Source organism: Artemia sp. Qi Xiang Cuo, chromosome 14 (genome assembly GCF_049724085.1).
Source record: "Artemia sp. Qi Xiang Cuo chromosome 14, ASM4972408v1, whole genome shotgun sequence".
Lineage (NCBI taxonomy): Eukaryota > Metazoa > Arthropoda > Branchiopoda > Anostraca > Artemiidae > Artemia > Artemia sp. Qi Xiang Cuo.
Window position 1 is genome coordinate 54,628,622 of NC_142807.1, and position 26,557 is coordinate 54,655,178.

The window sequence follows — 26,557 nt, forward strand, 5'->3', positions numbered from 1 at the left end:
CAACATTGAGCATGGAATCGCTACAGAAAAAAAAGAAAACCTCCAAAAACTACCAAGTCTTCAAAACTTTTTGTAACAAGACAAATAACCAAATCGAGGAGTAACAAATAACCAAATTAAAAGCAGGTTTGAGGAAAAAATGGCTGAAGATGTAAAGGCTTTCTTGATGCAAATAATCTCTTGCACAGCTCACAGCATGGCTTTTGTTCTGGAAGATCTGTTGATACCAGTCTCCTTGAATCATATGACCACATCACTAAGTTACTTGATACTGAGGTGCCTGCTGAAATGATTCTGCCCGACTTTTCTAAAGGTCTTGACAAAGTTTGTCACAAGTAACTTGTAATTCAGCTACGTGGAGTCAAGCTTGAAGAGAAATCCCTGCTCTGGATCCTTGATTTTCTTCACCAGTGATCTCAGTGTGTTCAGTTATTTGATGGTTCTGGTAACCATATTCTTTCTTCCTATAAGCACGTTTGAGTGGAGTTCCTCAGGGAAGCGTTTTGGGTCCTACACTGTTTAATATCTTCATCAATGATTCTCGTATCAAATCAGCAGTAAACTAATGCTCTATGCTGAGAACTTGAAGCTTCTTGGACCAGCCTTGTCCTGTGAAGATCATGCCCTTCTACAAAATAATCTTGGATTGCTTGGTAAATGGACTGAGGATTGGCTTCTTTAAATTAAATGTTGCCAAGTGCCATGTCATTCACTTCAGCAAGATGAATCCTTGTTGCTCTTATTTTTTTTTCTCAGGCCACCCTATCTCCTCAGTAAATAACAAGCAAGATCTTGGAGTCACTATTGACTAGAAACTAAAATTCAGTATTCATGCTAAAATGTCTGCTGCTGGTGCTAGTTCAACTCTGGGGCTGATTAAGTGTACTATTTCCACTTGTTCCCCTGAATTCATCAGTCTTCTGTATAAAGGATATGCTTGTCCCACGCTCAAAGTTTAAATATCTCTAGCCTCTCCTTATTTAAAATGAAAAGACAGAAAAGTTTTGGAAGATGAGCAGAGACTTGCCACCAAAGTTACATCCAGCATGTGAGAGCTGTCCTACCTTGCAAGACTAGCAAAGGTGAAACTCTCAACACTTGTATACAGGAGAAATAGAGAGGATGTCATTCTAACCTATATGTTAATGAAAGCTAATAGTCCCCCAGCATTATTTCCTATTGTTGGTCCTAATTCAAGAACTAAAGGTTGCCAACTGAAACTTGTTAATCAGTCTACTTTATCAAGAGTCCACACTCAATTCTTTGTCATTGATAGTAATAGACAGTGAACAAGTGGAAACAGTCAATCAATTCCTTTACCTTGGCAGTCTTTTGACAGCTGACAACTGCCACACTGTTGACATTTAACACCGCCTTGGTCTTGCCAGCTCTAGCTTCAAAAGACTATCAAAGATCTGGAAATCTAGTCACCTTTTAAACCATCTGAAATTGCATCTGATCATACCCATTGCTCTGTATGGGTGTGATACCTGGACATTAAAAGCTGAAAATGAGTGCAACCTCCTTGCATTAAAAATGAGATGTCTGCACTGGATAGCCAAAATCAGATATACTGACCATGTCATAAACAAAGAAGGCTGAAGTTGCAAGACAATATCCTGAACAAAATCCAAGAACAGCAGCTGCGCTGGTTTGGCCATGTAAAGCAAATAAATCCCAAATGCCTGCCAAAGATGACGCTTGAAGGGACAACTGAAGGACTTCAACCACAGGGAAGACTGCACAAAAGGTGGATTGAAATTTATGACCAACAACTCATTGCCCAACTATTATTATTATTATTTATTTTTAACCCACACTATACAGAGGTACAATACGTGGAGTATCACGAGGAAAAACACAAAAAATGTAGCACAAGACAATATATAAATAAAAAATTGCCAAATTACAGTGTAACACAAAATAATTTAAAAGAAACGAGAGCAAAAAAAAAATAACTTGAAAGGAGGGGGAAAAGAGGAAAAGAGAGAAAAAAAAACTGACAACTTGCAGAATCTAATAAGCAGGCATTAATATTATCATTATTGGATTTTTACTCACTCTTTACAGATCTAAATTTTAGAATGACCACCCAGAGAAAAGCGAATAAACAAATAAAAGAAAAATAACTTACAACTGAAAAAACCTGATAAGGTAATGGTGTGTAGAAAAACAGATACAAACAGTATTTAAAAGTTATCTGTGTGTTGCTTTCAGTTTTTCAGTAATATTAGGAACAAGAAATTTATTAGTAATTACCTGGTTTTTGATCCAAGGTGGAAGAAACAACAAAAATTTGCAAAATCTAAAATAATTAATCTGGATTCTTTTTAACTCAGTTTTCTTCAGAAGGAGAAAAATTCCAGAAGCAAAAAGAATTGAATGGTCACAAAAAGTTGAGTAGAGCTTGGCTAACGTGAGTTTATTATATTTACCTCTATTGGCAACAATCTTAGCATATTCTAATTTAATTTTCATATTAATATCTGAGACTGTGCGCTGGTGCAAGCTCGGAAGACTATTAGTAATAGAAATACCGAGCCATCGAAGAGAATCTATGAGAGGGATAGTAAAGCCACTACAGCGAAGGGAAGTACTAGAAATATTATTAAAAGAAAGAAATTTACATTTCTCTACATTAAGAGAAAGGCCTATGTCTGAAAAAGAAGTAGCAACACGAGAAACCATGTTAGATAAACCAGTTTTAGTACGACTTATAAGAAGCAGATCATCAGTGTAAGCCAGGTAGGAAACATCAGAAAAACCGGAGAGATAGGTAGCCGAAATCTTTGCCAGAACTCCTGAAATACACAAATTAAAAAGGGTCGGAGATAAAACTCCACCTTGTCTTAAACCTCTTTTCAATTTAATATTAGATGCAGGCACAGATTTCAGCCGAAGAAAGGAATTAGAGTACCAGTACCGAAGAAGCAAAATAACTGATAGATTGACACCGTAACCACGAAGAGCAGAAAAAAGCTGACTATGACATACACTATCAAAAGCTTTTGATAGATCTAAAGTACAAAGATATATACTCCTTCCCTTAGAAGAATTTTCAAGGAGCAAAGAAGATAATACACGATGTGCGTGTTGACAACCTAATCCGGGCATAAATCCAAACTGGTTATCTCTCTCAAGCATATTATTAGTCACAAAAGGTAGTAAAACATGCTCAAGAACTTTACTAAAAGTGCAAGAGACAGAAATAGGTCGGTAAGAAGAGCAAATAAAAGGAGAATTCCCCTTCTTTAAAATTGAAGAGACAGTACCACACAAAAAACTCTCCGGTACACTAGAAGTACAAATACACATCTGGAGAAGTAGGTGGATATGGTTAATAAGGGGGGAGCAATCTAATAAAAGGTGAAATCTAGATATACCATCATTATCAACATTATCTGATTTAAGTTTCTTAATTGCTTCAATTACAGATGAAAGAGAAATAGGAACACAGAGATGCTGAGATAGAAGGGTAATAAAAATAGCAGAAAGAGAATGAGAATACAAAGAATACTATCCTTAACTGCACTTGACAGAACAGCATATTACGCCCTAGTTCATCAGATTCTGGAAGGAGTGACCCCAAGACATCCCATGAGGATGTATAGGACTTAAGTAAGTAAGTAAGTTATTATAATGTGTGACTTAAAACCCTCCAAATATAATAAAGCAAAACGTTTTTTTGGCCCCATGGTTAGTCCTTTTGAGATTATAATTGACTACCCAGCATTCAAATAAAAAGAAAACTTGGAATCTTTTATATTATTTATAGACCCACTCATATTAGTAAAACTTTCATCTTTTACTTAATTTAAAAGCATATGGTAAACAACAGACAGGAAGAAGAAATATAGAAAATTCATAGAGAATATTAGGCATTGACCTTGAATCACTCAAATCATCAATCATTACTAATATTTTAGGATGTCCAAAGAAGTTTTGGAAGTATGTTAACAGAAACAAGACTGATTCATGCATTTTGATGACCCAGCTACAAGTGAATTAATAAGCAATGATCAGAAAAAGGCTGATGTGTTTAATCAAGTGTTTTTGTCTGTTTTTGTAAATCCAAATGATGTTCAAGCATGCAGTCCACTCCATTTCCCCAAATTTGTTTTAACAGATAAAGTGCCCTTTGATGACTCTGATATTTCTTTAGACCAGGTTCTAAAAATGCTCCATGACCTTTTTGTTAATAAAGCTCTAGATATAGATGGTATTTCTAACGATTTTCTTCAGAAGACAGCCACGTGTTTAGCTGTACCTCTTGCAATTTTGTTTAACCAGTATCTATTGAGCGGCAAATGCCCCTCAGCATAGAAAAAAAAAAACTGTTGTAAAGCCACTCCATAAAGAAGGATCTAAGTCCCAATTTGCAAATTATTGTCCAATTTAAAGCACCTCAATTTTTTTGAGAGTTCTTGCAAAGATTATTATATTTCGGATACAAGATTACTTCAAGTAAAATGAATTATGGCATCCGTCACAACATGGTTACAGAAAAAACAGGTCATGCAATACGCAGTTGCTAGTAGTTATAAAGGATTTCCAAAATATGGCTGATTTCGGTTTGAAGTTTGATTGCTTGTACATTGACTTCAGTAAAGCTTTTGACAAAGTTTCAGTAGTTTTTGCTTGAAAATGTGAAAAGTATGAGCTATAGAGTGGATTAAAAATTGCTTATCAGGCTGTTCCCAGCAAGTTATAGTCAGTAGTGCACTTTCAAGTGAGCCTGATTTTGAGTGGTGTGACACAAGGCAGTTGTTTGGGCCCAGTGTCATTTTGTTTGTTTGTCAGTGATTTGCCTGAAGATTATTGTCACTCTACTGTCAAACTGTTTGTTGACAATATCAAACTGTATAAAAGTGTCATCTCTTTGGTAGACGTCACCCTTATTCAAAAGAATCTGAATGCCCTAAATGATTGGTGTAAATTGAACTCCATGTTTGTAAACCATCAAAAATGCTTTGTCCTTCATTACTTTTTGGAAAGCTTGGCTTATCATTATTTTCTTGGTTATACATCTGTTTCATCTGCAGATTCAGTAAGGGATTAAGGTATTCACTTTGATAACTAGTTGAAGCTTCACAAGTATGTGTCAACAGTTTTGCAAAATGCTAATTATAGTCTGCTTCAAATTAAGGCAAGTTTCAGGAAATTCAAACTTTAAGGACACTATTGAAGACCAGTATGGCCAGTGGTAGAATATTGTTCCTTTGTGTGGCATCCAACATGAAAATGTGACTTGCAGCAAATTCATAAATAAAAGTTCAAATAGGGATAAAAATCCTTTTAATGGACAGTGATGATGATAACAGTGATAGAAATTCACAAAAATACTAGATATTTTGGTCACATATGCAGTGACTGTCATCAGTAGTAAAACTAAACTGATGACAATCACTGCATATGTGACTGAAATATCTGGTATTTTTTGAATTTCTATCACTGTTATTATCATCACTGTCTATTTAAAGGATTTTATCCCTATTTGAACTTTTATTTATCGTCATGGAAAGCAGTGGGGTCTCCAAAATTATCTATGCAGCAAATTGAAAAGGTTCAACACTGGGTGTCAAAATTTGTGCCATATTTGAGTCATTTACCATATTGGCATTGACTGCAATGTTTGGGACTTTCTTCCCTAGAGTTTTGACAGGACAGGACTGACCTGGTTAATATGTTCCATATTATGAAGGGTATCAATAATGTGGACTGGGCTGATTTCTTCAAACTTAGCCATTACTCAGCCACTTGACAAAACTTGTATAAACTGTTCTAGCCCCAAGTGCACAAGAAAATAGGTCAATGTAGCTTTATTAACCAAGCAGCAAAACTATGGAATAGTTTTACCTGATATGATAGTTTCTGCACAAATGGTGCAAACATTTAAGAGTGCTCTAGTTGAAACTGAGTTCTATGGAAAACAGTTTCTGTATTATAGTTGGCTGCATACTTCTTTTTCACTGAAGAATATTTTTCATTTTGTGTTTTGCAGTGTTGCTGTCATTTCTTGTGTTTGTATTGCAACAAGCCTACAGCTTTCTCCTGTATTGAATGAAACAAATAAATAAATATTCATTTGACAAAGTATGTCATCATCAACTACAGGCAAAATTATTTTCAATTGGGGTAAGCCACGAGGTTGTTGAGTGGGCGATGACATTCCTGAAAGATAGAGGGCAGAGCATAAAGGTGTATGGAGAAAACAGTCTGGCATTTCTCTCAGATAGTACGGAAGTGTGTAAAGTGGAGTCCCAAAGGGAACAATCCTTGGTCAAACATTATTTAACATTTATATCAACAATGCTCCATAATCTGTCAAAAATAAAAAGAACCTGTATGCCATTGATTTGAAAATAGTCAGCCTTAAAGTAAATGCAGGGAAGCGACAAATGACATAAGGTATTATACAAGTATATAAGAATTATCACATTGATAAAATTTTGTGATTTGTTTCAAATATTTTAGACTATTTTATTATTTCTTTTAGGATGATTAATATATGGGAAAATGTAATATTATTAATGTAAAATATAAAACAACAATTTATTAATTAAAATTATAAATAAGATATAGTACAATAAATACAAATAAAATGGTAAAAAATAGTTACACAGTATATGGTTATAAGAAGTAAATGTTCAAAGGGACCATTCATAAAATACGCACTAATATCAAGATAGGCACAGCCAGGGGGAGGAGGACTTATAAAACCCCTCTCTTATTGTATGAAACATACCTTTATTATTTTTATCTCATTTGACTATTTCATAGTTGTTAAAGAATTATTTAGGTATATATCTTTCCAAAAATTCCGTATATTATATCCCACTCAAATATGACTGCTTATGATCAACGACCCCCCGTGCTTCAGTATAACTATACCTATATATACCCATTGAAATCATACCTGATCGGGGTTTTCATAAACTCCCCCTCAGGAAACTTCCCCCGGTTTAAGTCATTTCATGAATATAATACTGAAAAGTAAATCCTTTATGACAGTTAGAGATTCTTCAGCGAATCCTCTCCAATAGGAGGCCTAAGTCACAGAGATAAAGACATAAAGATAAGATAAAGACAGAGAGATAAAGATAGGCGAAGACATCTAGTTTTCGACAGATTTTTCGGCTTTCCATTTTGCGGTTTGGCTCGATTCTAGCCTTCCCAAAAGTGTACCCCAACGAGACTTCAACTTTGAAAACTCAACGTTTGTTTTCACGTTCAAATTAATTAGGGTGAATTTAATTGTCCATTTTTCATCCTATCGAGTATAAAAAATTGATTATCAAATTTTTAGAAGGTTGGGAAGATAACTCGTGTCAAGAATTATCTTTCCAAACATGATTTAAAATTAAGAAATATTACTGTAAATAAAACAATATTTGTGGTGACCTTTTAATAAACAAAATTAAGCTGTCACTCCGCTTTAACCTGTCTTAATAATAGGTGTAAAAGGATTTAGTTATTCTTTTGTTTTTGTTTTTTAATAATAAAGTTCCTTTTATTTTCAATCAGTGGAAAAAAAAATTAACTTTTATTCGGCAAGTGTGTGTGTGACGAAAAAAAGAAATAGAGATACTAAAATGTCAGTTTTTAACAGTGTACTTAGAATAAAGTATATCAATGTAATAACAGGTTCAGCCTCACTGTTTTAAACATTGTCTTTGTTTTATTTCTGGTTGTTTTAATCGTTGTTGTTCATTTTATTTGTCAACAGTTGTTCTTTTTTCAGTCGTGAAGTAGAATCAAGTTTTATCAAGTTTTATAAAAAGTATGGAGAAGCAATTGAAGGAAAAGTTGTAGAGGCAAAAGACAAAGCAATTGAAGAACTATCTACATGTAAAGTTTGTCTTGACAATCGAATCGAAGTCGTGTTTTTGCCATGCCGCCATGCGGCATGTTGTTCCAGGTGTGCTTCTCTCTTACGAAACTGCCCGCTCTGTCGTCAGATTATTAATGTCACGGAGAAAATATTTCTTCCTTAAGTCAACTTTATTTGAGTATACCTGGTTATAATATTAATTACAAATCTGGTACTATTTCCAATGCAAGATTTGAAGTTTCGTTTTTCAGTGTTTCGGCTTTTCAGTGGTATGATATTTCTAAATTTGCGTTCCCCAATTTGCTTATAAAGAATTGCGCTTTAGAGGGTCTATTTCGATGATTATTCATCGCTTGGTCCGCATTATTCCTTAAATTTAGTTCTTAAAAATCATTACACCATATTAAAATTTTAATATAAGAAAAGTCTATTAGAATAGTTCATATTATCAGTAACTTTTTGACAAATAATCTATTGATTCTTTTTCATTGTGGCATTTAATTATTAAACAAACGTATTTTTATAGTCGTTAGGAAAAAGTAAGAGTTTATGTATTATATCATAGTGTACTTCATTACCTCCTACCGCTGTTGATACTTTTTTGTTCTTTAAATCAACCACACACCGACATGGTTTAGTATAAATTTTATTAATGCTATGGGTAATATATCATCAATAATTTTGTATGGTGGAGATTTTATCATATATAGTAGTTACAAGAGTTTTATAATCGAATGATCAAGTTGAGGCTGAAACTGTTATTAAATTGCTATACTATATTCTAAGTACACTGTTAAAAACTAACATTGTAATATCTCTATTTCTTTTTTTTCGTCACACACATTTGCTGCATAACGGTTCAATAAACAAATATATCGGTCATATATCATAAATAACTTTGTATGGTGGCGATTTTATCATTTAAAGTAGGTACAAGAATTTTATACTAGAATGATCACGTTGAGGCTGAAACTGTTATTACATTGCTATACTATATTCTAATTACACTGTTAAAAACTGAAATTGTAGTATCTCTATTTCTTTTTTTTCGTCGCACACACTTGCCGCATAACGGTTCAATAAACAAATATATCGGTCATATATCATAAATAACTGTGTATGGTGGCGATTTTATCATTTAAAGTAGTTACAATAATTTTATACTCGAATGTTCACGTTGATGCTGAAATTGTTATTAAATTGCTATACTATATTATAAGTACACTGTTAAAAACTAACATTGTAGTATCTCTATTTCTTTTTTCGTCACACACACTTGCTGCATAACGGTTCAATAAACAAATAAATCGGTCATGTATCATAAATAACTTTGTATGGTGGCGATTTTATCATTTAAAGTAGGTACAATAATTTCATACTCGAATGTTTACGTTGAGGATGAACTTTTTATTACATTGCTATACTGTATTCTAAGTACACTATCAAAAAACAAATTGTAGTATCTCTATTTCTTTTTTCGTCGCACACATTTGCTGCATAACGGTTCAATAAACAAATAAATCGGTCATGTATCATAAATAACTTTGTATGGTGGCGATTTTATCATTTAAAGTAGGTACAATAATTTTATACTCGAATGTTCACGTTGAGGCTGAACTTGTTATTACATTGCTATACTATATTCTAAGTACACTATCAAAAAATAAAATTGTAATCTCTCTATTTCTTGTCTTCTTCGCACACACTTGCTGCATGACGGTTCATTAAACAAATAAATCGGTCATATATCATAAATAACTTTGTATGGTGGCGATTTTATCATTTAAAGTAGGTACAATAATTTAATACTCGAATGTTCACGTTGAGGCTGAACTTGTTATTACATTGCTATACTGTATTATAAGTACACTATCAAAAAATAAAATTTTAGTATCTCTATTTCTTTTTTTCATCACACACATTTGCTGCATAACGGTTCAATAAACAAATAAATCGGTCATGTATCATAAATAACTTTGTATGGTGGCGATTTTATCATTTAAAGTAGGTACAATAATTTCATACTAGAATGTTCACGTTGAGGCTGAACTTGTTATTACATTGCTATACTGTATTCTAAGTACACTATCAAAAAATAAAATTGTAGTATCTCTATTTCTTTTTTTTCGTCGCACACACTTGCTGCATAACGGTTCAATAAACAAATAAATCGGTCATGTATCATTATTAACTTTGTATGGTGGCAATTTTATCATTTAAAGTAGGTACAATAATTTCATACTCGAATGTTAACATTGAGGCTGAACTTGTTATTACATTGCTATACTATATTCTAAGTACACTATCAAAAAACAAATTGTAGTATCTCTATTTCTTTTTTTTCGTCGCACACACTTGCTGCATAACGGTTCAATCTCTTTTATTAAAAAACAAAAACATAAGAATAAATAATCCTTATACACCTATTCTTAAGACAGGTCAAAACGAAGTGACAGCTTAATTTTGTTTATTAAAAGGTAACCACAAATATTGTTTTATTTACAGTCATAGTTCTTAATTTTAAATCATGTTTGGAAAGATAATTGTTGACACGAGTTATCTTCACAACCTTCTAAAAATTTGATAATCAATTTTTTACACTTTTTTTACAATTTTTTTGTGTAATCAGTTTTATGTTTAAGGATTTTTAATTACTAAAAGACAAATATAAGTATAGGAGATCGTATTGCATTGCAGATTTAAAAACAAATAAATTTTCAAATTGGGATAAATCCATTTATTCAGACAGTGAAAACAAAAAACAGGAACAAAAGTCCGGATACTTAGATAACAAATAAAGAAAACGACAAAAGTTCTTACAGAATAAAAATAATCTCTTCAAGTCTGTTATTGTATTAATACTACTGATGACGGTCGCTATATGTGTGATCAAAATATCTGGACGTTTGTACCTCTTGTTTTTTTCACGTTCTAAATAAATGGATCTATCCCCATTTGAAGTTTCGTCATATAACTGCAGAGGGTTCTAAGAAAAGAACACCTAGTTTAAGACGATAAGTCGAAAAAAATAGATTAAGAAATACCAAACTGATAGATTCAATTGTCCTGGTCAATTAATTTTTATGAGAGTTAGTTAATTAGATCAAACCACTAATTTTTATATTGTATCAATTATATCTAAATTAAGAGAATCTTTTTACAATTTCCATAAAACATACAGGAGAAGTAAAGCAAACACTGAAAATTTACGATAACAATCTGTAATTATGACAAAAGTGGACCAAGCGATGAATGCCTCAAGAAAGAAATATTCTTGCCATGTCATCAATAACCTCAAGACAGACCGGGCACTTTAGTTAGGAAGATGCAAACCTCGAACTACATGCCACATGGCCGCATGGAGAAAACACGACTTCGACCTGTTTGTCAAGACAAACTTTACAGGACAACTGTTTTTCAACAACTTTTTCAACTTCTGATTCAAATATTTTTTTAAGTTTCTCTCCATTCTTTTTATAACACTTGATAAATTTTGATTCTTGATAAACCCTGTCTCGAATAGCTACATGAGATTCTGATTCAACTAATTTTTTAATTTTTTCTCTAGAATGTTTATAATAATTTATAATTATTCTTCACGACTGAAAAAAAAACAACTGTTGACACTGCACCTTAACAACAAAGAGTAAAACAACCAGTAAGTTTTTTTTTTTGTAATTCTATTGATTTATTTACTGTTCAGAATTAATAGTATATATAAAATATTATTCGGAGCGTAGAATTACAAATGATTTTTAATTATATTATAGTCTTTTTATCCTACGGCTTTATTGTATTATTAATAAAAGCAATAAACCATTTCGAAAAAGTATATCCTTCATAAAATTCAATTTTGGTTTGACAAAGAGACTCAGAGCCAATGTTTACGAGACGATCCATTAGAAGTTACAACACCTGCTTTAACTTGTCAGGGGTGATTAGATTTAAAATGAAGATATCTATTGTTTTTTATGGGCTTTCTGTAAAGAGTAAAAGCTGTATTTTTCACTGCTACGCATAATTAACACATCTAGAAACGATATTTTATTTACATTTCCAATTTCTAGAGTAAACTCTAAATTTCTATCATACGTATTAAGTTTGTCTAAAAAGCCCTTGAGTTCGTCTTCACCATAATCGATTATTAGTTACTGCACAGGATAAGAGGCTAGTTATGAACACTTGCAACATTATCCCTTCTTTTCCTCCTTTTTGCCCCTATCTTCAATTTTTTCAACAGTGGAACTTATTAGTCACTACTTTATTTATAAGTTACGCAACAAATGTGTCAATATTTTGTGACTTTTTGATACTATCAAAATCTGAACAAAAGCACTATTTCTAAATCTTTAACAATCTAAGAACGGAGCTGGTTCACCGGATTTCCGCGAAAGAACTGACAATGTTTATAGCAATACAAGTTGAAAGTCGTCTGTGTTAATTTTAGAGTGAATTCCTGCTCTAAGTTGGGGTACCCTTCCTGGTTTCGATAAAATAAACTTTTGGGTAATATAGAATAGATTCAACTGATTTTCAATTAAGCAAGACTTTTCTCTTATCTTCTTCTTGGAGAGACGACATTTACTATGACAGGAGGCTCATCAAGTGGAATCTCATTTGGCTGTGGCGTGGGAGCTCCATACCACGCTGGAGAGATGTCCTCGCCAACTTCGGCATTGGAGCGAGGATCGGCTGAATTCTAAGGCTAATTTTGCACAGCGTTTGTCCATAACGGAAGCATTCTTAGTAAACATTTAACAGGAAATGTTTCATTTTTTCCACTATTGGTATGTAATGACTTCTGGGGCTATTGCCTACAAATCTGAGACACATTTTGCAACATATAAGTCTAAAATCATTGTGGCCGCTCCTACCACGACTATTATTACGATGAGTACTATTGACGGCCATTTATGCATTAGCTTATTAGCCAGTATTATTATTATCAATATATATATATATATATATATATATATATATATATATATATATATATATATATATATATATATATATATATATATATATATATATATATATATATATATATATATATATATATATATATATATATATATATATATATATATATATATATATATATATATATATATATATATATATATATATATATATATATATATATATATATATATATATATATATATATATATATATATATATATATATATATATATATATATATATATATATATATATATATATATATATATATATATATATATATATATATATATATATATATATATATATATATATATATATATATATATATATATATATATATATATATATACTTTGCCATCAAAAATACAGAGTATATTCTAATTCAGGGTATATATTTCCACATTAGGGGGGGGGGGGGGGGTAATTTGCAGTTGGTCATATAATTTAGCTAGGATGAAAGTGAAAACATCATTTGATATTGTTTTGTGTTATTTCATTTTTCATATAAAATATCTTGAGGGTCTATTTGAGGGCTTAAGATGCAATTAGCCCTAGAAGCAGGTAAATTTTTTGCAGTTCATATTATTGACTTACAAATAAAGTGAGCATACCACTCAAATAGGGGGGGAGGCAAATTTAAATTTCCAATAGAAGCAATTATTATATTCATAAGAGCATAAAAAAAGCATCAAGTGGTATGTTCACTTTACTGCTAAGTCAACAATATGAACTGCCAAAAATTTACCCAGAAGCAATTATTGTATTACAAAAGAGCATAAAAAAGGCATCAAATGACATTTTAATTTTCATCTTAACTAAATTATGTGGCCCACTAGAAATTTACCCAATTTGTCAACTACAATTTTTCTGCATAGGCTAGTGTCTAATAACAATTGTTCTCTTAACATATTTCCTACTCAATAGCCCTAATTTTAGGCTTATTTTACAGGTAGGCTAAATAATATTAGGGTTTCAGAACAAAACTTCCTACTTCATCACTTATTGGTTTTATAGCCCTGCCTAGTCTATATATACTTTAATGCAAATAGGATAATATTTTTGGCAAATTTTTGTTATTCACATTATTGACTTGTGAATAAAGTAAACACACCAATCAATTCTTTTTTTTATGTTATTTCAAAATATATCAATCATTTTTGTCAGAAAAGATTTTAACCCCCACCCCTATACATACAAATTCAGGGTATATATTTACACATTAGGGGGAATGGGGGGAAATTAAAACTTACCTCTCATTTATGTCAGAAATAAAATATACCCCCACCCCCCTAATGTGCAAATATATACCCAGAATTGGTATATATAGGGGTGAGGGTAAAATTCATTTCCAATAAAAATGATAATTATATTTGGAAAGAGCATAAAAAGGCATCAAGTAATATGTTTACTCTATTTGCAGGTCCATAATATGAATAAAAAAAATTTACCATATTTTTTTTCCCAAGCAAATCAAATTATAGGCTATTTGAAAAAAAATCACAAAATTTATTAGGATTGCTTCTTCATTTTAATAGAAGATAATAGCACCTCCCAATGTAAACACAGAATTTACCCAACATACTACTAGAACATACTAGGGTAAAATTCTACTTTAGCTACTTTTGGCTATCTTGGAATGGGGTTAGATTAGGAAAATGAAACTTTCAGGGATGGGTCAAAGATACAGGCCAAAGTATGTCCCAGGAAGATATTTTGGAGTATCTACCTCCACTCCTTCTCCCTCTAGAGGGTCCTGAAATTTGCCTACATGAAAGCTCTATACCCATTGAAATTTTTACAAAACAATACTTTACCTTATTTTTTAGTTATCAGTTTTTCTTTGGCTTTAGCTCTGAAAATACAATTTCAGTTATTTGAGCAGAATTTTAAGCCATATCAACGTTTATTTCCAAAATCTAGGAAATGTATTTACATATCTTTAAAACCTTATAAATTGGGATTGAGCAAAGTTGGGAAACTGAAATCAATTTGATAAAATTCTACTTTAGTTACTTTTGGCTATCTTGGGAATGGGTTAGGTTAGGAAAATGAAATTTTAGCGATGGGTCTACAGGCTAAAGTATGCCCCAGGAAGGTATTTTGAAGTACCTACCTCTACTCCTCCCTCTAGAGCAGAGGTTCCCAACTCTGTACCCACAGGCACCATGGCACCTGCAGAACGATTTGTATGTGCCCTCCTCTCACTATTTAACAAAAACAGAATTTTTTTCATAAACATTATTTTAAAATACACTTATTTTTATTCATGTGTTATAGCTTTAGTTTTTTTTTTTGACTGCCTAGGTTTATTAAACATGTTCAATACATGTCCCAACTTGTCTAGAGGCAAGCCAGACTAGTTGTTTAAGGAACTATTTTTGACTTGTGCTGATTGTTTGTTTGATGTATTTTCTAACAAATGTGAGATTGTCCAACAATATATGAGACTTATAGTTGTCAAATAACATAGTTACAAGAAGAATACATGGAATTTCAACAGACACACAAACTCAGTTAAAAACTGACTTGGAATCATGTGACTGGTTCTCACTACAATTTAATGAGTCAACAGATATATCAGACACTGCACAGTCAGCAGTTATGGTGAGAATTGTCTTTAGTAACTTCACAGTAAAAGAGGATGTTACAAATATTACCTATGAAAGGACAGATGAGGCATGAGGATATTTATAATATATTCAAAAAATATGCCAAGTCAATAAATATGCCTTTGCACAAGCTGTCTGCAATAGCCACTGATGGGGCACCAGCAGTGATGGGCAAAAACAAAGGATTTATTGCCCTCTGCATGAAGGATGATTCATTTTCAAATTTCATGTCCTACCATTGTATTATACAACAGGAAGCTCTGTGTTGTAAAATTTTGCCATTTGAACATGTCATGAAAATAGTTTCAAAAATATTCTATTTGAAAAATAATTCTATTTGAGCAGCTCCTTTGCAACACCAACTTTTCAAGGCCCTGATAGAAGATACTGAAGATAAAGAACATAATCTTATTCTGCATACTGAAGTACGTCAGCTCAGTAAAGGAATGGTTCTTACAAGACGTGAGTTTAACTGAAGAAATAAAAACATTTATAAACAATAGAAAGGAAAATTATGATGAACAAGCTGACTCTGGCTGGCTGATTGATTTGGGATTTCTCACAGGCATCATGGAAGAATTAAAGAATTAAAAAAACAGTTTGAAGTAGATTTCTACAGTTTAAACATATTGAGCCAGTAGTTTCCTTCTGTATCAATCATTTTTACTAGCCAAATAAATGTTATGGAAATAGCCACATTTATTGCAGATTTTGTTCAAGGTAAGATAGAAGAACTAGAGCTAGAATAGTGGATAGAGAAAAGTACCCATTGTTTAAAAAAACAGCATATAAAATTGAATCATTTTTTTGTTTGACATATTTATGCCAATAATTGTTTTCAAACATGAACTTAATAAAATCAAGAAATAGATCTTGACCCAACGCTGAGCATCTTTATGGTTGTCTGCTAACAGGATTATTGTCATATGCTCCTAATTATGAAGCTCTGGCCAAAGATATCCAACGCCAAAGATCACATTGACTTTATTATGTTTGTAATTAAATGTTTTCTTTGTATTTGTGCATTTTGTTTACTTTCTTGATGTTTTGCAAATACATTTCTCTATCTATTTCTCTGTACATTTCTAAATCTTATGCTTACATGAAGTACAACAAATTTTTTTTCAGCTTCACAACTTTGCTCAATCCTAATTTATAAGGTATTCAAGATATGCAAATGCATTCCTAAATTTTGAAAAAAACATTTATATGACTGAAAATTCTACTCAAATAACATGAATCGCGTTTCAGAACTAAAACCACAGAAAAAGAAGCTGATTACTGAAAATTAAAGTAAAATGTTGTTTAGTCAAAACTTCAATAGGTATAGACCTGTCATGTAGGCAAATTTCACAACCTCCTAGAGGGAGAAGGAGTGGAGATAGGTACTTCAAAATACCTTCCCAGGAAATACTTTAGCCTGTAGACCCATCTCTGAAAGTTTCATTTTTCTATTCTAACCTCTTTCCAAGATAGCCAAAAGTAGCTAAAGTCGAATTTTACCACAACATTGATATGACTTAAAATTCTACTCAAATAACAGGAATTGCATCTTAGGAACTAAATTCAGAGAAAAAGAAACTGATAACTGAAAATTAAAGTAAAAGGCTGTTTTGTCAAAATTTCAATAGGTATAGAGCTGTCATGTTGGCAAATTTCAGGACCCTCTAGAGGGAGAAGGAGTGGAGGTAGGTAGTTCAAGGTACCTTCCCTGGCGATACTTTAGCCTGTAGACCCATCCCTGAAAGTTCCATTTTCCTAACTTAACCACTTTCCAAGATAGCCAAAAGTAGCTAAAGTAGAATTATATTTTTAAATTTCATCAAAGGTCAGGACCCTCTAAAGAGAGAAGGAGTGGGGGTAGGTACTTCAAAATACCTTTCCATGATATACTTTGGCCTGTAGACCCATCCCTGAAAGTTTCGTTTTCCTAACTTAACCCCTTTCCATGAAAGCCAAAAGTAGCTAAAGTAGAATTTTACCAAAATGATTATTATACTTGGAAAGAGCATAAAAAAGGCATCCAGTGGTATATTCACTTTATTTGTAAGTCAATAATATGATTTGGTAAAAATTTACCAATCTGTGAGTTATAGAAGTGAAACCTTGCAAAATAAAACTTCTGCTTAAATGAAGTAGGCCTACAACAAAATTGGGTCAATATATACCAAATCATATTATTGAGTTATGACTAAAGTTAATGCATCATTCCATGCCTTTTTTATGATGATTAGGAATATAATAATCATTTACATCGGGGGTTAATTTCAGCACCCCCCCCCCCATATCTGCCCATTAAGTGTTTGGTTAAGTATATCGTAGATAGAGGGGGGGCTGAAATTCATTTCCAATAGAAATGCTTATTATATTTGTAATCAGCATAAAAAAAGGCATCAAATGGTGTATTCACTTTATTTGAAACTCAATAATATGATTTGGTATATATTGACCCAAAATTGTTTTCAGCTTCACAACTTAGCTCAGTCCTGATTTAGGCCTATAAAGTTTTAAAAATATGAAAATAAATTTCCTAAATTTTGGAAATAAAACTTTGATATGGCTTAAAATCATGCTCAAATAACTGAAATTGCATTTTCAGAGCTAAAGCCAGAAAAAAAAACTGATAACTAAAAATTAAGGCAAAATGTTGTTTTGTCAAAATTTCAATGGGTATAGGCTAGACCTGTCATGTAGGCAAATTTCAGGACCCTCTAGAGGGAGAAGGAGTGGAGGTAGGTAATTCAAAATACCTTCCCAGGAAATACTTTGGCCTGTAGACCCATCCCTGAAAGCTTCATTTCCCTAACCTAACCCCATTCCAAGATAGCCAAAAGTAAAATTTTACCGGCATTATGAATACATTTATTGATTCAAAAAGATTAAGTGAGAGCATTGTGAAAAAAAGTGGGCCTATAGAAATTATTTCTAAAAAAGAAAATTATTTTCTTAACCTGTAAGCTTACCTTCACATGCTCACACATTTTGTCAGTGATGAAAGAAAGGTAACTGGAGAAAAGTCCGTGAAATAAGGGGTGTTTTTTCACTCGTCAATGTGCTAAGATCTTACATCTTTAGTCAGAAAACGCTTAAAAGTGAAATCTTTGAAGTAAGATCTTACATCTTTTCAGCTGTGGCAAACCAAAAGGCGGTAAGTGACACTTTGTAAATTTTACAGGAGACGCGAAAAGCGTTTTAAACAAATAACCCAATTTAAAACTAGGAAAATAAGTTGCTGGGAATCATTTCTGAACATGAGCAGACGTAATTTTTCGTGCTGAATCACGTGGTGCTTTCAAAAATCCAACTTTCCATTTACTTTTGGTACTTTTGTCACTTATCACCTTTTTTCACGTTTTTCGGCAGACCAAAAGGAGGTATGTGCCATTTTGCCGTTTTAATTTAAATGTGAAAAAATTTAACTTTTGACAACGTTTTCAGCTATTAAAGTTTTTTACCGACATTTTTTTTCTTACTCACTGAATAGATCATGCTGAAAACTACCCTCTGATGCCACTCACGCCTGTAAAAGGCAGAAAGCAGGGGTCAAAATCGCGCAGAAACTTCTCCTATGTATCGCATTCTCAGAACCATTACTTCAACTATTTTAATGTAAAAGAAAGTATAAAAGAATTGTTCGGTTATTTGGAAACCGACCAGAAAACAGGAACAACATTTGACTTCAATTAAACTTTTATGAACTCAAAAAATCAAACATCATTATAGTCCATCTTGTTCTTCACAACCCTCAAAAATGAGGTCAGAAGCTTTGTCTTCCGTTGGTATCTTTTTCCAGAATTATCTGGATCTCTGGTCTCTCATGTGTGGTACCAGCTGTGTCATGATCTCACCTTTTTTCGAGGTATTTATTCCCCTCGGTTGTTACAGAGACTTTGGCAATCCTTTACCAAGTTCTTTCTTCGCGGCAACTGTAAGGAAATCGTAAGAGACAAGCTCCTGCTCAAAATCCTCACGATAAAACATAGAGGATTCACCTTTTTTGAACACAACTTCAACTACTTTCTGTAGCAGCACCGGCCGGTTATCTTTCTTCTTTTTGGAGGACTTTTCGTTTTTCCACTCGCAAAAGTAACTGAGGCAAAGCTCCTTGACGCGAGTATTTTCCCTGGAATCTTCCATCAGCTTCTTCAAAGCGCCAAAGTCCTCAACATTTCTGTTCTTCCTAATTTTAGCCTCGATAAGTCCATAGAGTCCATCGGCAAGACATATGAGTATGACCCTTTGTCAAATACTTGATGGTGATCTTGACAAGTGCCCAGGGTTCGTTCGAAATCCTCACTAGCATAGAAAACAGAATGTAATTTTTGTTTTGTCCACTACAGTTGTCGGCATAAAATATGAATTCATCTATGTCCCTATGCTCGTCAATAAGTGCATCTTCTTCGAAGAAGAAGAAGAAGTGCATGATAAGCTGAAGCAACTGAGAAGAAGAAACTGAGCCAAGTGGGAGACCAATCCCAATTAGAAATATTTACCGATGGAGGCTATCAGATATTAATTTTAATAAGATTAATCCTATCCTTTCCCCCTTTCCCAATAAGTATCTTTCTAAAATTTATCATAGAATTCGTTCTGGAAAAAATGGACTAAATTTCCTGGCATTCTCATATAAGCTTTCTAATTCAAGTGGTTCAATTCCCCTGTCCCCTCTTTGCAGGCATTGTAATATGAATAATGAAACAATTGACCATTGCCTATTTGAATGTAATATACTGACGTCTGCACAACATACCTTGGTTTGTAAACTGTTAAAATGCTTCAAACACCACAAAATCTCACTATCAGCCAAGAGCCTAGCCAACTATACCTGCACACAGAGCACAGAAATCGATATCTATCATCTTATATTTGAACTCCTTGAGTCAAAAGAACTACTGAAAGATATCTGAGAATATCTAATAAATAAGAGACAACCAAGACAGTAGCTCTGTAGCCCACAGAGTGAAGCAAAAAGAAGAGGGCTAAATAGTACCAACTGAATAGCCCGCCTGATGTGAATTAGAAGAAGAAAGAACTGAATATATCAAATATGTCAACACTAAAGCAAATTGGTCTATGTTCCAAAATAAGCTAAATGATGAAATTACAAGTTTCACCCTAATTTCATGCATTTCTAACACAACAGTTGACACACATGCTGAAGCCTTGACATCTTTACTAATAAATACAGCTAATCATGCTATCCCCAGGACAACATCTAAGAAAACATTCCCTAAATAAATTCCTAAAGCGTGGTGGACAAATGAGTGCCTAAATAAATGGAGTATAAAAAAGGCAGCTAGGACAGAATTCATAAAAAAAACCAACACCTATTACATATTTTAAAAAATTACAAGCAGAATCTAATATAAAAATGATTATAATAGATGCTAAATATAAATACTTGAATAATTTTGCAAATAATCTCTCCAAAGAAACACATGAGCCAATTATACATAAATTCATAAGCCACGTCTGTGGGAAAAAGACTTCCCCAACCCACTCCTGTATGAGCTTATACATAATAATACCCATTATGACTATGATAATGAAGAAGCTAAGCTATTTGCAACTCTTTTTGTTAATAAGCTAACAACAAATAATCGAAGCAAACTGTCCCCAATTCTTATGAACTGAAGCTTCTATCCACGCCTAGAATCCGAGTACCTAACTAATCTATTTTAAATCCAGGAATTGAATAATGCTATACATTATATTAGGACCAAAACTACTTGCAGCTATAACAATATACGCCCTACATGGATGAAGAATCTCACCCCTTCATACAAACAACAACTGCTGAATTGTTATAATCACGCTTGGGCATCTTCTATGTTCCCCAATATATGGAAATGTTCGTCCCTCCTACCAATCCTAAAGAAAAATAAACCCAAAGATAACCCTGAGTCTTATAGGCCCATAATGATTACTCCTGTACTGGGGAAAATAATGGAGAAAATGATACATCACAGACTCCTCTGGTTTGTTGAAAATAATAATATGATCCCTCACACTCAAACTGGATTCAGGAAACACCACTCCTCAACAGATGCTTTCATTTTGCTAACAAATGCAATAAATGAATCTTTCTCAAAAAATAATTTCCTAGTTGCAGCTTTCCTAGATTTTGAAGGGGCATATAACAATGTGAACCACCAAATCCTTTTAAACAAACTTACAAAACTTGGCTTACCCCCTAAGCTAGTATCTTTCATTAAATACTTCATAGAAGTGCGAAGCTTCATTGTTTGTGTTGGTTCAGCCTCTTCACCCCAAAAGACAATAACCAAAGGCCTACCTCAGGGAGCAGTCCTCAGTTGCCTCCTATTTGCCTTATATCTCTGGGACACGAACCTACCCCACACGAATCTACAATATGCGGATGATCTGGTGCTATGGTCATCTGGCATCACCTTTCAGATAGCACAGTCAAATCTGCAAAAGTCACTTTTCCGGTTTGAAAAATTCTCTCAACATTCAGATTTACCTATTGCACCCACCAAGTCAAAAATAATCCAATTTCACTGGAAGCAAAACCATGTTAATGCAAAACTAACTCTAAATAAAACAACTATTCCAGAAGATAATAATATTAATTACCTAGGTCTCATGCTTGACCAAAAACTTAATTTCCACCTCCACATTTCAAACACAATAAAAAATGCTATAGAAAAACGAATATACTAAAAAGACTTCTTTCCACACCCTGGGGCTGTAAGCATGGGCGCCCATAGGCTAAACTATAGGGGGGGGCAAAATATTGAAAAATACTGTATATCCTTGAATGTCCGTATATTCTTCCAATTTCATTAGAGAGCACCTTATTGTACAAACACATGATTTTCCCTTTTAAAATGTGAAAATGTAATTTTGATATTGGCCTTGCTTTCAAAACGAACAAAAACAGACAAAAAACATAATGGTGGCAGAAAATTTTGTCAACATCGGTGGGTTCTGCCAAAGATCACATTTGCCCTCTTAGCAAAATTCTCTGTTGTGAACCACATGAGTGAAATGAAATGAACCACATGAATATGAAATGAGTGAAACTAGAGTTCGGAACATAATCACAAATTTGTAATCATTAAAAATTCAAAAAATAAAAAACGGATTTAAGATTTATCTAAATCTAAAAAAAATTGATTGAACTCATGAAAAGAAACTTACATATGATCTTTAAATCACAAAATTATAACTTTTCAGAGAAAGCAAGTTGTAGATTTCGCTTCTGTTTGGAAAATTTGTCTATAGCCAGCTCTTCCAAATCGAGCTCTTGTACTCTACACCAGTGAATACTTAATGAGTTCAAACTTGATATGCGTTCTTCGCTCATAGTGCTCCTCAGCCATGTTTTAACTCGCCTCAGGGTGCTAAATGATCTCTCCACAGTACATGCTGTTGTTGGGATGGTTAGATAGTTAACAAGGGCTCTCATAATTGAAGGGGAAAATGTAGTTTCAGAGAAGAGATCTATGAGCTTCACTTCCTCACCACAGTCTTTGTTTTTCGACACATCGTACCACGTTCTTGCTTCCACTTCTAAATTTTCATTGTCATAGAACTTAGATAGATCTTTCATAGCATTAACAAATGTATCCTTCTCCGTGTTTTTTAAAATGTTGGGATGAATAAGAATTCCTTTGGATGGGGTTTTGTTGTGGTCATTGAATCTCGATTCAAGTGACACAATTAACGAGCCCAAATAAGGAATAAAAACAGCTAACCTATAGTAATCTATTGGATTAGTCATAGGAATATTTGAGCGATGAGTTTGTCTTGCGGTTGTCCTAGATGTTTTGATTTCAATTTTCAGTAAATCACAGGTTTCTTGTAATTCCGTGAAAATTCCTTCAAATTCCATGACTGCTTCTCCTCTGTGCTTTTGAAAAACGCATAACAATTTCTCTTTTACGTGCATATGTACAGCATGTAGGTCAAAATCGACGGACTGCATTTTGTTTACAACTGGCTCAAGGTATGAAGATGATCAAAACAAACTTACTATTTCAAATTACACGCAGCGTAAAATATTCAAAGGCCTTGTTAGAATAGCCCTTTCCAATGTTATGATTTTTGTAAGTGAACTTTTCCTGGGTATGTCAGTGACGAAGAACCGACAAGTCAGTTAAAAGTCTTGCAAAAAGTTTTAAGCGGAGACCTGATCCTTGCAGATAAGGGGTTCACCATCCATGACATGCTACCTGGTGGTGTAGACCTTAATATTCCTCCATTTCTGTTTGGTAGACAATTTTCAGAGGAACAGGTTAAGCTGACGACCAAAATAGCTTGAGCTCGAATTCATGTGGAGAGGGTGATTCAAAGAATAAAAACTTTTGGAATTCTCTCTAATATCCCTTACCAGCTCCGAGGTGATTAATCAGCAATGTTTCAGCTGTGTGGTAGTTTGGTAAACATGCAATCACCAACCATAAATCCCAGCACTGAATCTACTTCTGAACAAGCAAAAGTTTCAAAGCGGAAACAGAAAATGACCATATTTCTTGACAACCTGGAACAGAATGTTAATTCATAACCAGGGTTACCACCCCTAGCGATTTATCAATGTTTCTAGTGATTATTAGTTTTCTCTAGTGATTTTTTTCTAAATCTAGTGATTTCTCGTGATATAGCATGTAGAATTATAATTCAGTTGAATAAAGCATACAGGAAGCCAACTAATAATAAAACAGAAAATAGTGGTCCATTTAACTTCCTAATACTTTCCAATTTGTATTTATGCAAATATCAAACAGTTTGTGGTAACAAACTGGAAGAATGGAGCAACATGGCTTAATAGTAACCAAAAGTTTAAAAAACCATAGTTACCCCCCCCCCCCCAAGTGATTCATCACTATTTCTAGTGATTTTTAATGTTCTCTAGGGATTTTTTTCTGGCTACTTATTTTAATCTTTTTAATGTAAGTAATGGTTTAATCTTTACTACTAATATCTATTCAAAACTCCAATAATTCTCCAAATTCTATTATTTGTGATTCAAATTCCTAATATGCCCATATAACATCCTATTCTTTAAGTTTTAGCTTCATGTACTAATGTATCAAACAGTTGGCAGTAACAAACTAGATGAATGGAGCAACATGGCTCAATAGTAACTTTTTTACTAACTTAACTTTTATCAGCAATAGCCTTAACTTTTTAAGAAGAAAACTTTTAGCATGTTTTGATATCTGGGAAAAGCTTTTCATGGAAATAATATTTCCAAAGTGATCAGAGAAACGATTAAAGCTTAAAGTTAATTTTGAAATGAAAGTATGCTAATAAGAATTTTTCAGGTTGAGTTGTCCGCAAGAAATCTTATGGAAGGTAGTGGGGAATTTTCAGTAAGGATGGAATTGATAAAAAGTTTTTTTATGGTGATAAAACATAAACTATGTTGTTTTACTGTAAAGTAGATTCAGATGAGTAGTCCAGACTCTTTTATAGCTTACGTAATATAATGTAAAATTGTTACTAATAGACAAAATGTATTGAGAGAAAAATATTTTCTTTTGATGTATTTTATTAAAGAAACAACAAGCCCAATTTTTATTGAAATTTTTGAAGAGTGTGACAAATTTTTTTCAATGATCATATAAAAAAGGTCGTTTTCAAAATTGTTGCTGGTATCCCATTAATTATATTAGCTCAACTAGAGTAAAAAAGAAATAATTTATAGAAAAAAGTAAAAAAGAAATAATTGATGAGATCATTAATAACCAATTTCCACAAATCAGAGGATTAGCCTAGAGTACCAATTCAGGAAAATAGAAGAACAAAACAAGTATTTTGTTCTATTCTCTGCATACAGATGCCAAAAGACATTTTGAAAAATTTCAAGGGTAATTTTCGAAACAAAACCCAAATCTAAAGGTATTTTTTCAAATCTAGGGGGAGGGGGGGGAGTGATTTCAGCTCCTTCTTATAGGTAAAGAAACATAACTATTAATTACACTGATAAATAGTATTATATTTCTAGTTATTATTAGATTGATATAGTGATTTTCTTCAATAATCAAGTGATTTATGTGCTGATTTAGTTTTTTTTAAAGAATCTAGTGTTTTTTTCACTAAATAAAATGGGATGAATATGTAATAGTTTAGAAAAAAATTTAGGCTATATATTTGCACATGAAGAGGCAGAGGAGGAGGGGGGGGGGGAGGAAGCAGAGCATATATTAAATAGTTAACCTAACCTCGGTACCCCCCCCCCCTATAACCCAAAAAACAACAGTTTAAACATTGTAAACACCATGAAAACCACGCTTTGCACTCCATTTCTCTATACTGGTCTTGCAAATAACCCGTTTGGTGGGTTTTGTTTCTTGTTAGTATATAGCAGTGCCCATATAATGCACCAATACGGTTTTTTTTTATTACAATTAGCTTTTTTCTATGAACTAGTTAATCATGTCAGATGCATTTTAGGTGCCTCTTTAGTTTTTACTGATGTTTGCAGTTTCTGTCTAGCCCTATAATATTTTACCTTAAAGAGGTCAAAGGATCTCTGAATTAGTCATTTATCCAATTTATTTATCCAATAACTTTTACAAGGTTTTGTTTACTTAAATAGTCAGTACCTTAAATTCAATTTGGATCACCACAAATCATCTGTGTGGTCTTGAAACTGCTATGTGTTTTTATTAGTACCTTAGCATTGATTGCTGAATAGAGCATATTCGTGTAAAAATGTTGATATTGTTTTATTCAGAAAACATTTTTAACATGTTTGTACTGACAAGTGACAAGATATTCTATACTGCAGGCAATCAAATTAAATTGTAATAGGCTTTTTAAAGTATTTACCACTGATGTTCATCTTCCGAAAGAATCATTAATATCAGCCCAACTATTGGAGGGGGGGGGGGTGTAAACCTCCAGAGAAGCATTTTATGTCACGGCAGTTCCAATGATGTACTTTTTATTTCAATCTGATGCAACTTAGATGAGTTTCACGAATTTTTTTCCAAGATTACAAATTAATGTGAATACTTTAATCAAGTCTAAAACAATAAATAAAAAAATATAATAAAAAAATTAGCGAAATTCTAGACACAGCCAGCACTCATTCCATTAAAGAAGGCAAGACCTCAAGTTCATGAAAATCTTCAATGCGTGGTACAAACATGCACCAAGAATCATCTCGTTCTATATG

The 26,557-nt window shown here is 32.9% G+C and overlaps 1 protein-coding gene across 1 annotated transcript in view; it reads right to left on the bottom strand.

Annotated features, from left to right (window-relative positions):
- LOC148944644 (uncharacterized) overlaps nt 1-26,557 on the bottom strand; it is a 191,446-nt gene that overhangs the window by 20,883 nt on the left and 144,006 nt on the right. The gene's annotated exons all lie outside the window — the stretch shown is intronic.